Source organism: Alosa alosa, chromosome 9, assembly GCF_017589495.1.
Source record: "Alosa alosa isolate M-15738 ecotype Scorff River chromosome 9, AALO_Geno_1.1, whole genome shotgun sequence".
In the NCBI taxonomy this organism is placed as follows: domain Eukaryota; kingdom Metazoa; phylum Chordata; class Actinopteri; order Clupeiformes; family Clupeidae; genus Alosa; species Alosa alosa.
In genome coordinates this window covers 6,089,956-6,101,152 of record NC_063197.1, presented here as the reverse complement: position 1 = coordinate 6,101,152, position 11,197 = coordinate 6,089,956, and positions in this window count along the sequence as shown.

The following is an 11,197-nucleotide window of genomic DNA, read 5'->3' as shown; positions in this document are numbered from 1 at the left end:
CATGCCTTGCTGCAATGGGTACACTGGCATCCAGGACTGCCCGTGTCTGCCTCTTTCAATAGCCAGGCTGTGGTTGCTTAGTCTGTCAAGAGTTTCCTCTGTTTGACGTTTGCCATAGCCTGTTTAGGGCCAAATAACATAGACATTTATTTTGTCCCTTGTTTCAGTCCAGCAAGTCATATTATTTTTCCGCATTTATTATTTGGTTCTGCCAAATTGTTTGAGAAAGGGTGAAGGTCCTGATTAGTTGTATCAGCTGGATCAGTACTTTGTGTGAGCCTCAAGATAGAGGGCTTGTTTTTACACTCATCCTAGGGCTTTAAAACAACAAGAGCTGGGGTCACTTGTTATGAGATGGCTCTTTTTCAGCCCTGCATGCATTGTTAGGTTTGTTCCTCTGTGAGGATGCAGAACTCTGCATGCAGGGTTTTGACTGGGTGTTTGTCCCATTTTTCAAATCCATAAGAGGACCCATACTTCACTGCTGTATAATATAATTGGTTAGATAACTGTTTGGAATATTCTGAGGTAGATTCTAATGGGTAAATCGAATAGATTTTACAGACAACCATTAGTTGTCAATCAAGTTGTAGATAGAAGTAGGATGCACCAAAGGCAGAGCTCAATTGCAAGCATCAGGGTCTGAATATTTATGTAAATGGGATATTTCAATCTTTTATTTTTTTATATAAATTTACAAAACACTAAACACCCTCTTTTTTGTGGAGTATTGGAGTATTGTGTGTAGATTGATGAGAAAAAAATGAATTGAATCCATTTTAAGACGAGTCTGAAACATATGTGGAATAAACAAAATGTGGAAAAGGGTCCGAAAACTTTCCGGTTGTACAGTAAATATTGAAGAGGATAGAGGGCAAGTCTCGTAAACCCATATTTAGCAGCAAAAAGGAAACAACATATCAAATATTGAAAATGAAAATATGGACAATTTCATGGAAAATATATGTTCATTTTGAACATTTTATGCCAGCAACATGTTTAAAAAAAAGTTGTGACGGGGAATGTTTACTGTGCTGCTTCACCCCTTCCTTTAACAACATTCTGTAAATGTTTAGGAACTGAGACCAGTTGCTAGAGTTTTGAGAATTAAATGTTGTCCCATTCCTGCCCAATATAGGATTGCAGTTGCTCAACAGTATGGGGTATTCTTAATCATGTTTTTTTTTTTATTCCATAATGTACCTAATTTGACAGGTCTAGACTGCAGATGGGCCATTATATGGAGAAATACTGTTTAGGCATTGTTTTCCTGAAGGTCTTCCCTGGAAAAGACATTGCCTGGATTGCAGCATATGTTGCTCAAAACCTGTATACATCATTCAGAATTGATTGTGCCAGATGTGCAAGATGCACCTCCACACCGTCGTAGATCATCATCATCATCAACCGTTTTTTATTCAGGAAGAAATTGACTGAGCATCAAGCTCTTTTACAGCAATGCCCTGAGTTACAAAACATGCAACAACAATAATCAAAATAACAAAACAAGAACAATAAAAAGACACAAAAGGCAAATAATAATAATAATAATAATAATAATAATCAAATAAAAAATAAAAAAAAAATAGAAAGAAAAGAAGAAGGGGAATATATAAATAATAACGATATAAAAGGTCTAAATATTGCACAATGTTTCTTACTGTCAACAACAGTATATAATTTACTACAGCAGTTGCTGCTGTAATTGTGCTGTGGCCAGCTCTGAACCCAGATAGATAAGGACTTAATATATAAAATATGATGACAAAAAGGAACAAAGCTTGGAGATTGGCCTATAGTTATTCAAATCACTTGGGTCTCCTCCTTTATGTAAAGAGTCGGCTGTTTAGGTTCAGCAATGACAGGGTCTGCAATATTTAAGAGATGTGGGTCTAACCGATGCACCCAGAGAGCTTTTCATACACTTGGAATTACACAGTCCAACCTCAGATTGGTTTACAGGTCTAAATGAGAAGGAAGCGTTATTAGGCCTATTTGAAAATAAAAACCTCTCTTCTTCAGGACTAGTGACACTGAAATGGACTTGTGTCTGGTGCCATATCTACATTATTCAATTGATCAAGAGTACCACATTTGATAAAGTGGTCATTAAAAGCATTACAAATATCCATTTTCTCATTTACCACTTTAGAATCCAACATCAAACACCTTTAAGTGACTTAATCACTTTCCAGAATTTCGCTGAATTGGGTTGGGTGTTTAAAGTTGGGTTGGATACTTGAGATGAGTCCATGATTTCCAATACAAATTTTGATTGGTCTAACCACAGGACCTTTCCCACATTACCTCAGTCCATTCTAAACAAGCTCAGACCCAGAAAAGGCAGTGGTATTTTCTGTATCATGTCTAAATACAATTTTGCCTGTTGCATGGTAAAGTTTACACTAGCATTTCTGAATTGAGTATCAAACTGTGCACATAGACAATGGTTATCAGAGGCTTTCCCAAAGCCCATACATTGGTTTTCTTTACAGAAACAGGTCTGGTTTTGATGCAGTGCCATTTGAGGTCCAAAAGACCACACGGCCATCCAATATTGTTTTTCAGCTCTATGCTTTGTTTGCAAAGATTTGGATTCTCTAAATATTTTAATTATATTACAGATGATTAACTCCCCAAATACTTCACAATTCAATGTTAAGAAACATTAAAATTACATTGTTTCATCATTTGTCCACACAGGTGATGAATACTCCTACATCTAATTCTAAGAGATGCCTCTCTGGGATGTTCTTTTTTATACCCAATCATGTTGCCAGTTACCCTAGTTATGAAACATTCTTCTTTTTGTTTCTTTATCATTACACAACTTTTCCAGCATTTTGTTAACCCCTGTCCCAATGTTGCTGGTACCAAAATGAACATTTGTCATTTTCAACATTTGATATGTCGTCTGTGTCCTTTTTGCAACTAAATATGAGTTTAAGAGATTTGCAGATTATTACATTCTGCTTTTATTTACATTTTACACCATGTCCCAACTTTTTCGGATTTGTGGTTGTATTACGTATATATATATATATATACTTATATATATATAGTATAGTAAGTATAGTATATAAGTATATATACTCTTTTGATCCTGTGAGGGAAATTTGGTCTCTGCATTTATCCCAATCCGTGAATTAGTGAAACACACTCAGCACACTTGCACAACTATAACTGTGTGAATGTGTGTGCCTGTACAGTTTATAACTGTGAATGTGTCTCACAGTTTATAAGTGTGTGTGTGAGAGCTTGTCAGTGGCTCAATGTTTCAACGTTACAGGACCATGGGCGAAAAGGCAAAATTCAAGGGGATGTTAATGTGCGTGAACGTGTGTGTTTATCTCAGTAGAAAGTACATTTCAACATCAACCCAGCCTTCGTTCAACACATAAATTCACTTATTGTATGACCACCTGCAGATTTCCACAAAACTTGTGTTGTGGCATACCTCCAGAGGATGTCAAGTTAATCAGAAATTAAATTTGGTGCAGTTCAGAACATCTCAACTGAAGATATATAGGTGAAGTATAATATTGCATTTTCATTTTGATCAATATCGCATGGTATAATATTGCATTTTCATTATTTTTTGGGGGGGGGAGGGTGGGTGCAAAATCACAAATGAGTGGTTATGGGCTAAGTTGATGTGGGCCCTTGAGGCCAACATACAGTAACAACATATTAATCTGTATTTAAGTAGGCTAAAGTTTATTTTATTTTTTGGGGGGTGGGGCTTTGTGATACCTCCCTGAAATGACTTTTTGCAGGTTGGGATGTCTGAGTATGTGTGTTTGTGTCCGTCTTTGTTTTTGTGGTTATGTTAGTTAATGTGAATGGTAATGTTGTTGTGTGTATGTGCGCATCAATGTGTTTGTGTTTATAAAGTTGTGTGTATTCAGGATGTGTGTGTGTGTGTGTGTGTGTGTGTGTGTGTGTGTGTGTGTGTGTATGTGTATGTGTGTGTTGGTGTGTGGCTGGGTGTAACCCCCCATCTTTGTGTGTTGACATCAATTCTTCCTGGCCCTGTTTAGCTGCTGGACTGGTGCATATTATGTGTTTGATTTTCTCCTTTTTTGTGTTTGATTTTCTCCTTTAAGGCACATTTCAAAACATTCTAAACAATTAGCATCCGAATGAAGTATGTGCAACATCACTGCAGGTTACACTGGTAAGTAATGTTCTACTATTTTACTAGTTATTGCTATTCTCCTTCATGTAGTCTTACCAACATTTTAAATTGTTCACTTGTATTGTTGTATTGTATTGTTTTTATTTGTATGTCGCTTTGGACAAAAGCGTCTGCCAAATCCCATAACCATAACACATAATCACACTCACACATGCACGCACGCACTCGCACCCACACACACACAAAAACACACACGCAAGCAGGCACACACACCCACACACACAGATAAACACACACACACACACACACACACACACACACACAATAACAAACACACACTATGCACACATTCATTTACATACACAAAAGTAGGGGATGGAGTAGGAGATGGAGACAAATTGACAAGCGTGATTTGTTTTTGCGGAGAGAATGTGCAGGACTGGGCGGCGGTCATATTTTGTACCACTCTGCGGTACATCTTAGTTTTGGATACAGATCAGGATCCAGATTTTGGATTTGGTTTCTTTTCCATTGTGAAATAGGGGTGAAGGTCTACAGTAACCTGACTGCTCATGTTATTGTAACGCCGAATGCTCTGGCCTGAAATGCACACTGAAAAATGATAGTCCAGGAAACATGGACAGTGCAGATGAGATTACATCAATATATTTGTCTGTGAAACTATAAAAGTATTTGGCACCCTAGGGCAGTGGTTCTTAGGGTGTTTTCACTTGTCCCTTTCAGCCTTCTAAATGAACTCAGATCGATGACTCAGATCGATGACTTTTGTGCCTATGTGAACACGCCAACCGAACTCTCTCTAACGCGAACCAAACTGAGACCCCCTCAGCAGGTCTCGGCACAGTTCACTTTGAGGTCTGTGGCACGGTTCACATTATCTGTGCATTGTGAACACAAATCACCCTGGGTTCTCTTTCACATTTTGCATTGTAGGCTAATGTACACTGCGTTCCAAATTATTATGCAAATTAGATTTTTCTACATTGATGCAAATGACAGTCAGTATAATTTTCAAGTCATCAACCGTTATAGTATAATTCGAATTTTATTGAACAAACCTCCCAATGATAAAAAATAAAAAACTCAAAATGCACTGTTCCAAATTATTATGCACAACAGAGTTTCAAGACATTTTATCGGTTGTAAAGAATTAAAAATGGTAATTTATTGAATTTGCAGCTTTAGGAGGTGATATAAATTAAATCAAAAGTTTCAATCAAAAACATCTTAACAGGCCAAGTTACATGTTAACATAGGACCCCTTCATTGAAATCTCCTTCACAATTCTTGCATCCATTGAACTTGTGAGTTCTTGGAGAGTTTGCTTTAATGTCTTTGCAGAATAGCCTCCCAGAGCTGCCAGAATGAAGAATAGCCTCCCAGGTATTCTTTGCAGCATGAGATGGTGCATTGTCATGCATAAAGATGATTTTGCTATGGAAGGCACGGTTCTTCTTTTTGTACCACGGAAGAAAGTGGTCAGTCAGAAACTCTACATACTTTGCCGAGGTCATTTTCACATCGTTAGGGACCCTAAAGGGGCCTACCAGCTCTCTCCCCATGATTCCAGCCCAAAACATGACTCTGCCACCTCCTTGCTGACGTCTCAGCCTTGTTGGGATATGGTGGCCATTCACCAACCATCCATTACTCCATCCATCTGGACCATCCAAGGTTGCACGGCACTCATCCAAAACTGTTTGAAAATTAGTCTTCATGTAGTATTATTGAGCCCACTGCAACCATTTCTGCTTGTGAGCATTGTTTAGGGGTGGCTGAATAGTGGGTTTATGCACTTGCAAACTTCTTGAGGATCCTACACCTTGAGGTGACTCGCGGGACTCCAGAGGCCAGTGGCTTCAAATACCTGTTTGCTGCTTTGCAATGGCATTTTAGCAGCTGCTCTCTTTATCCTATGAATTTGTCTGGCAGAAACCTTCCTTATCATGCCTTTGTCTGCACAAACCCGCCTGTGCTCTGAATCAGCGACAAATTTCTTCACAGTACAATGATCACACATACGTTTTGGGAAATATCCAATGTTTTCACAATTTCAGGCTTTTCAGCAGCAGAGCAATCCTTTTTCTTTCCCATATTGCTTGAAACCTGTCGCATGCTTAATAATGTGGAACATCCTTCTTAAGTAGTTTTCCTTTGATTGATTCAGTTTAGGGCACCTATCACACTAGTAGTAGACACGTCCCCCCCAATGTCTATGGTGACTATGTCCCTGGCTCTTACACTACTCTCCCCCTAGTATTTCAGACAGACATTATGCAAATGAGCACATGTCTGAACGAAGCGAGATTCTGTTCATGTGCGTGTTCAACCATGTTCAACCATGTTCAACCTGGAGATTCTGTTCATGTGCGTCGGTGTCGTTTACATATAATGTCCGCATGTAAGCATCATCTGAATCGTCCGCATGTAAGCAAGGGTCAGACATCCGTTTAAGATCCGCATATATTACGGATGACATCTCTGAAATCTCTGCTATTGTTTCCACTGCAGGGCATCCAGAATGAAACTTCCCTAAATTGAGGCAATAGGGACACCCTTTATAGTCCATGAGCCACAGGCCCAAAAAGGGGTGTGTCACTACCACTTGGGGGGGCAAATTCTCACTATATTTTTCTGAAAGCTACATATCTCTGGAGTATAAAATGGTATGATACCAAGTTGGATCTTGTAGCTTTGTGGCTGTACAGGCCTTCAAAGTTGACCTCTGATTTGATAAAAGGAAATTCCGCCTATTGGCTTTTTTTTTGTTAAACCACTCATAAGAGCCCAGAAAATAATCCAAACCTCATTATTACTGATGCATATGGTGTTTGATGTTGGCATACATATTTTGAATCATTATGTGATTTTGCCCTTCATTTTGGTTGATAAAATTCAAGATTTATGTGTAATAATGAGCAAATCTACGTTTTCAGAGACACAACGTGTTGAAGCACTAATTGAAATGCCCACTACCTCATTAATAAATGTATTTATACCTTCCTACCTCCCAGCAGAGACTTGAAATTCAAATGATTACATAGGTCTGCATTGCTATGCTATTTACTATTTGTAAATGTACTATTCGGAAACACCCCACAATTCAGTAAATTAGTATTTTATTGAAACTACCAATAAGAGATATTCCAAGAGATCAAAACATCATCATTACCAATCACATATTACCTTTACATTCAAGGAATACCATATGAAAATTGTTCACATCACCACATGTGCCCAGCTTAACATAAATATTAAAATTTTACATGGGCGTAGATTTAGGGTGGGACGCTAAGGACTAGTCCTAATCAATATTTTAAGATGACCAAATTTTCCCCACCAATATTTTAGCGAACTTATTTGTGCTGCTGATCATTCCGACCGCCAGAACAACAGTAGGCCTACAAGAAACGTCGTCATATGATTTGCTGAAAAACAGAGGGGGAGGGGGGAGGGTTATCTGACATGCACGCTACAGAAGGCCTACACGCACGGAGAGTGACAAAGCACAGGCTGTACTTGTTTGCACCGGCAGTCAAGCGAGCGGGTGTGTCAACGACAACGGAGTTGTGGATGTGTCCCCACCAAAGCTGAGACCAAACCTACGCCCTTGCAATTTTATAATGTCCAGGGCACATGAAATACATACAGTAATTTCCTGTGTATTAGCCATATTGTGTATAAGCCACAGGACAGTGTTTTATGGAAGTTAAAAGAAACAAAACCATATACCATATTAACTGCCCCGTGTATTAACCTCACAGCTGAAGAAATTTTGCAAAATCAATGTATAAGCTGCAGCTAATAGTTGGGAAATTATGGTAATTGCATCACAGGTGCTAAAATTATCTACATTATCTACATTATACATTTCAGTTGTACTTTTGAGCAGTAAGAATGTGAGAATGAGATGCAGATGAACTGGTTGGTGAAAATATTCATACTTTACACATTGTCATCATTATGTACAATTATTATTATTATTATTATTATTATTATTATCATACTTAAAATTGTCTTTCATCTGATGTTAAAATAATTTCCATTGAAAAGAAATAATAACTATTTTCCAAGACTTGATCTACAAGTACATACATTTACAACAGTTTTAAAAATTCTACACAGTTCTGATGAGATGAGACAGAAACTGAAATTGGATCAATCCATTTTCAGAGGAACATGAGTTAATTTGCATATCTACAGCAGGCAAAGCACAACACAAGAGGTTAGGGATGATCTGATTCAGGCTCATACTACAGGCAAAGATCATGACATAGAGGCTGGAGTCAGATACACCTAAGCACAAATTCCATGATACATTGACAAAGCAAAAATTAAAGACATTTACGAGCATGAATCAAAAAAGAAAACACAGGCACATGGCAAGACCATCATGTTAAAGACTGGACATGAGAGAAGTCTTTTGTCACCCTCTTGGACCTTGGCGACACCTGAGGGGACCCCAAGGAAAACCTCTAAAGCAGCACTTGCAAAGCATTTGCAGAAACTTGCATCACTATCAGATAATCTTCCAGATGAATATAATACAGCAACAATCATTGATGGAATTTCTCCTGTCCAGAAGGTCAATAACAATGTCTCAACTTATGCAGACATTGCTGCTGCTATTCATAGCATGATCCATAAAGAGGCAAAGCAGAGGCAGATAGTTTTTTAGATTAAATTAGATTAGATTTAGCTTTATTGTCATTGTGCAGAGAACAAGTACAGAGACAACGAAATGCAGTTTGCGTCTAACCAGAAGTGCAAAAAAGCAGAAAAGTGCAATGTGATATACTGTACACAGTATAGGCAGGTGGTGCATAGACAGGACAAGAAATATAGTGCAGTGTAGACAGTATACAGTTGTTTTGAAGAAGGTGGTTTAGAGTAGCATAAATTAAATATAAATATGTGCAGTGTATTAGCAGTTACCTTATAAGAGCAGAATAAATATGGCTATGTACTGTAATATGAACAATGTATGAACAACATGTACAGGTATGTGCAATGTAGTGGCGGTACCATTATAGTAGTAGTAAGAACAATATAGACATATTGACAGCACATTGTCTTCAGGATCTTCTCCAACACACATCCTCCACATACTTACAGCACACTGCCCCCACCTACCCACACACACAGTACACACACACACACACACACACCAGACAGTCACTTTCCACTCCTGCCCACACACACACATCTTCACTGTCATCTCACATAATCATACATACAGTACTCTGCTTGCAATAGTAAGTCCCTTCACCATACTTGCAGTACACTGATGTACACAGCACATTATTTATCAGGAATCTCCAACACACATCCCCAACATACTTAAAACTGCCCCAAAATAAACATTGTCTCATATTTAGCCCTCTCCCCACATATGAACCACTATCCCATATCCCTTGTCATCCCCCCAACACACACCAAGACCCCTGGCATGTTAGCCCCAGCCGTGGACTATAAGGAGTTTTTCCTTGCCCTGTTGCTCTTAGGTGCTCCTTGTTGGGTGCCCCCCATCCCAATCCTCCCAACTTTCTTATGCAGCCCTTGCCACTTAATCTACTAAACCCCTCTTCTACTGCAATTTTGCACCCCCATAAAACAAATAGGCTGACACCAGATTACAATTTCACTGCATTTCTTACATCCAATAAATATGCATGTGACAATAAACTTCCTTGTATCCTTGTATATGCAGTGTATTAACAGAATATATTACAGAAAAACTGAATAAATATGGATATTTAGTATGAACCATATAGACAGATATGTACAGTATGTACAACTATGTGCAGTGTGGTAACAGTACCATTGTAGTGCAGAAACAGTAACATTACAATAGTATTAATAATAAGTGTATGTGCAGAATGAAAAGCAGTGGAATATGGCTATGTACAGTATAAGTGTAATTACAGTATGTACATTTGTAAATAAATAGATGGATGGGATAGATGGGTGGGATAGGGGGTGCAGTTGTGTGTGGGCTGGGGGATGGGGATGTCCACCTCCTTGTTGTCCCTGTCAAGGTTGCCATGGTCGTGGACTCCTCAACAGGCACAGGCAAGGAGGCATCAGGCGGGGGCGGGGCAGGGGGTGATGGGGGCTTAGTTGGTTGGATGTCACCAGAATGCAGAGCTAGAGTTCAGTAGGGTGACAGCCGCAGGAAAGAAGCTTCCTCTGAACCTGCTGGTTCGGATGCGAAGAGAGACCTGTAACGCCCCGGAGGGGTGGAGTGGAACAGTTTGTGGTTGGGGTGAGAACAGTCTTTGATGATCTTGGCATATACGCAAGCATCGCTTGCCTGGATGCCCCTCGATGGAGGGAGTGAGGAACCGGTGATGTGTTGGGCAGTTTTCACCACCCTCTGCAGTGCTTTCGGTCGTGGGCAGAGCAGTTGCCATACCAAACTATGATACAGTTGGTGAGGATGCTCTCGATTTTGCAGCGGTAGACGTTCACCAGGATCTGAGGAGACAGATGGACCTCAGAAAGAAGAGACGCTGGTGAGCCTTTTTGATCAGGGTAGGGGTGTTGAGGGTCCAAGAGAGGTCCTCAGAGATGTGGACACCCAGAAACTTGAAGCTAGTGACATGCTCCACCTCAGTCCTGTTGATGAGAATGGGTGTGTGTGTGCTAGCTTTAGACTTCCTGAAGTCCACAATGAGCTCTTTGGTCTTCTTGGTGTTGAGAGCCAGGTTGTTATCAGTGCACCACAATGTTAGGTGCTGGACCTCCTCCCTGTAGGCCGTCTCATCGTTATTGCTGATGAGCCCAATCACCGTAGTGTCATCTTTAAACTTGACAATGGTGTTAGAGCCATGTACAGGTGTGCAGTTGTAAGTGAAGAGGGAGTAGAGAGATACACATATATTGGTAGATGTTTTTTTCCTTTATCTTGACATGTTTCGACGTATACTTCCGTCTTCATCAGAAGGTCACACGGTGGAGTAGTGTGACACATTTTTATCAGCTGATGTTGTTACGGAGGTGTGATCCACCTGTCAGTTTTTTGACAGGTGGACCACA